Source organism: Schistocerca americana, chromosome X, assembly GCF_021461395.2.
Source record: "Schistocerca americana isolate TAMUIC-IGC-003095 chromosome X, iqSchAmer2.1, whole genome shotgun sequence".
NCBI lineage: Eukaryota > Metazoa > Arthropoda > Insecta > Orthoptera > Acrididae > Schistocerca > Schistocerca americana.
In genome coordinates this window covers 523,660,780-523,664,689 of record NC_060130.1, presented here as the reverse complement: position 1 = coordinate 523,664,689, position 3,910 = coordinate 523,660,780, and the positions used below count along the sequence as shown (strand labels likewise).

At 43.5% G+C, this 3,910-nt stretch overlaps 1 non-coding gene across 1 annotated transcript; it reads left to right on the top strand.

Annotated features, from left to right (window-relative positions):
* The first annotated feature begins 3,275 nt into the window (after window positions 1-3,275).
* Window positions 3,276-3,352, top strand: Trnas-cga. The gene has a single exon. It is a non-coding gene; the product is annotated as a tRNA-Ser (tRNA).
* Window positions 3,353-3,910: the final 558 nt, after the last annotated feature.

The window sequence follows — 3,910 nt, the reverse complement described above, 5'->3', positions numbered from 1 at the left end:
AAGATTTACAACTTGGTTTAAATGTTAAGTAATGTAAAACTGTGAACTTCACAAAACGCTAACAACGTGGTATCCTATGACTACAATATCAGCGCGTCACCACTAGAATCGGTCGACTAATACAAATATCTGGGCGTAAGAATTTGTAGGGGTATGAAATAGAACGACCACATAGGCTCAGTCGCAGGTAAAGCAGGAGTAGACTTCGGTTCATTGATAAGATACTAGGAAAATGTAATCAGTCTACAAAGGAGACTGCCTACAAAACACTCGTGTGTCCTATCCTAGAATATTGCTCAAGTGAGTGGAATATGTACCAAATAGGACTAACAGGAGATAATCAACGAAAAAGAGAAACGCAACACAAATGGTCACAGGTTTGATCAGTGTAAGGGTTTGGCATGAGGATGCTGATGAAACTGAATTGGCAGACGCTTGAAGATAGAGGAAAACTATCTCGAGAACGCCTTGGTGGGAAGTTCCAAGAACCAGCTATAAATGATGAATCTAGGAATATACCACAATTACCTACGTATCGGTTCCGTCGGAATCGCGAGAGCAAGTTTAGACTGATTTCAGCGCCCACTGATGCGTTTGAATAGTCTTCCTTCCAAGCTTCATACTTGATGTAACACTAAGAAATCTTAGCAATAGGTGTAATGGAAAGTACCTTCTACCATGCCTTTCACAGTTGTTTGCACAATATGGATGTGGATGTATAATTATTGTTATAAGAATTGTTTTCATGTTCTGAAATCACATATAATGGACTCCTACATGTAGCGCTAGGAGTTAGAGAAGAAGCTACGTACAACTAATGACATATGTACAAAATGAACCACAACTCCTCCGACAAGATTTCCAAGTTTGTTGAGGGATATTTTCCGAATATTTTAGAATAAGGCTGCGTGGTCTGCAGTAGTTCGTTACAGAGTAAATTTATTTCGTTTCGTTTCTTACTCTTTGTATCCAGCGCATTCAGTGAACCCATAGACGAGATGCAAATCGGCGAATTTTTCATGCTGTTATGTATCACTGTTAACGTGCAACGAACACTGCAGGAAAAACCAATCCGAGACTGGAACGAGCAATACTGATTGCAAGCTTGAGGACCAAGAGTAAAGTAGGCCTTACTGTAGTCAACAGCAAATGCCGCGAATGAATGAAACAAGTTCGTTTCGAAAAAAGACAGCGCATACCGTCGACATTTACGCTGCTGTGGAAGTATTTTAAGTGAAGTACCGAGCTACCGAGGCAAGGAACAAGAAATCAAACGAAATGTAATTACTCCGTGACGGGCCACTGGAGCCCTCTAGTCCCTGATGCCAAAATACTCGGAAAACATTCCTGGACAACAGTCGAAATTTTGTCGTAGTTCCGGTTCATCCTGTATGCATGCAAAACGGCCTGTCCGTTAGAATGACAACACTATTTACGCACATTGTGTGTACCACATGCTGATCCACAGGTATGGACTATATTTTATTTAAAACTGTGCTTTGTCGAGTAAAATGGGTCCGTTCTTCAAAATCTGTGTTTGTAATTCGTTTTTAATGTTTTATATTGTACTTTCTGCAGATCTGGTGATAAGTAAAAAGAAAAATTAGATCCGACCGAAAACAAGAAAATTATCGCTTCCGATTGTAAAACTTCAGGCATTACAGTCCTTGGTCGAGCATCTCCAGTCCCCTTCATCAGCACACCACCTAAGGGTGGGCCGGGGCTTTCTTTGGCTCTTCTACCTGCAGGACAAGTCGCGGAGTTGCTAGGGGGGATTAGTGGACCCTTCTTCTACCTTTTCCGAGTACAGATTTCACTGGGTGCAGTTTACAGGAAACCATTCAAAGTGCTGCCGGCAGTGCAGGATTTAGTAGGTGCCTAACAATCGTAGCACTGGTCGCACGGGTAGATCAAAGTGCTGCCGTCAGCGCCAGTACGGCATCTTAGTGTGTTCTATTCAATTCACCTCCCGCTCCTGGGTTGGCCAGACGCGACAGCGAAATATCGTGGCACACAGAATAAGCCAGAAACAGGGAAGAACAGTGTTTCCAAGGGCTAGAGAAATTAGCTAGAAAATCGTACATTACTATTCACACTTGTTAGAAGGTCCAGAGAACGGCACTGAAAAGTGCTTTTCTGGACAATACTAACTAAAGAAATGTTTTAGTTGAGCTGAGAAAGAATCATCTGTTGAGGCGACTCACTTTATCGTCTAGGTATATCACCCAGAACTACATATTATATAAAGAAGTATCCAGTTACCTATGTGTTATTCCAAGAGTGCTATTATGTATCGTGTGTACAGGCTAATATCATTGTTTATTTCAATTGTTCTTGTGCAGATTGGAGTCTAGTTAGAAGGTATTAGCTGACGCAAAAAAATCAAATGGCTCTGAGCACTATGGGACTCAACTGCTGAGGTCATTAGTCCCCTAGAACTTAGAACTAGTTAAACCTAACTAACCTAAGGACATCACAAACATCCATGCCCGAGGCAGGATTCGAACCTACGAGCGTAGCGGTCTTGCGGTTCCAGACTGCAGCGCCTTTAACCGCACGGCCACTTCGGCCGGCTAGATGACGCAAAATCGTGTGAGACTGTGTCTTGAAATTCAGCCATTATGTCGTCCCAGGCCATTAGTGAATCTGCAGAACCAAACTGGTTTCATTAATTCCAGTCATATTTTTATTTATGAGTGTTAGTAGGCTCAGCACCCAAAAGCTCTAGCAAGGTTGACCCCTCAGGTCTCTTGCTCACACATTGTGTTTCAGATTCCTACGCACACTCACGTCCCCACCACCCACGACAAAAGCATTTAACTGAAGGTAGTAAGTCTCCCTCACAGATGACTACATAGAGACTTCCTGGCAGATTAAAACTGTGTGCCCGAGCGAGACTCGAACTTGGGACCTTTGCTTTTTGCGGGCAAGTGCTCTACCAACTGAGCTACCGAAGCACGATTCACGCCCGGTACTCACAGCTTTACTTCTCCCAGTACCTCGTCTCCTACCTTCCAAACTTTACAGAAGCTTGTCTCCTACCTTCCAAACTTTACATAAATTTCATATCAGCGCACACTCCGCTGCAGAGTCTGCAGAGTGAAAATCTCATTCTGGAAACATCCCCCAGGCTGTGGCTAAGTCATGTCTCCGCAATATCCTTTCTTTCAGAAGTGCTAGTTCTGCAAGGTTCGCAGGAGAGCTTCTGTAAAGTCTGGATGGTAGGAGACGGGGTACTGGCAGAAGTCAAGCTGTGAGTACCGAGCGTGGGTCGTGCTTCGGTGGCTCAGTTGGTAGAGCACTTGCCCGCGAAAGGCAAAGGTCCCGAGTTCGAGTCTCGGTCGGGCACGCAGTTTTAATCTGCCAGGAAGTTTCATATCAGCACACACTCCGCTGCAGAGTGAAAATCTCATTCTGACTACATAGAGCTTTATTTATTACTAGTGTCAGAAGGAGATCCTTGCTCAACAAAAAGTTTCCGAAAAGAAATAGGGAAGGGTCATAATTTTCATTGCCCCCCAATAAATCTAATTTCTGCCGTTTTCCAATAACCTGTGCGACTCCCAGTGCCTCATGTATTTCAATCGCCGCCGTACTTGTTACTCACAGAAAGGGTTTACACGCAATTTATAACACTACCACACCTACTGCTATACCATAACCTTAATGTTGTAGGCAGACCGTATAATGAAACTATCTTGTTAAATCTTCACTTAAAACTTCCGGGCTGATAGGCCGTGGTCGAAGTATAAAACTGTCTCCTGACGTTTCGTCTCCGACTGCGGGAGACATCCTCGTAGGTAAAGCGGCGAACTTGTTAAAGCAATTATGGTATAAAACAGCAGTGCAGTGTTACCCTCTGAAAGGAATTTTGTTGTGTTGACCGTTATGTACCTAACGGAGATGACTT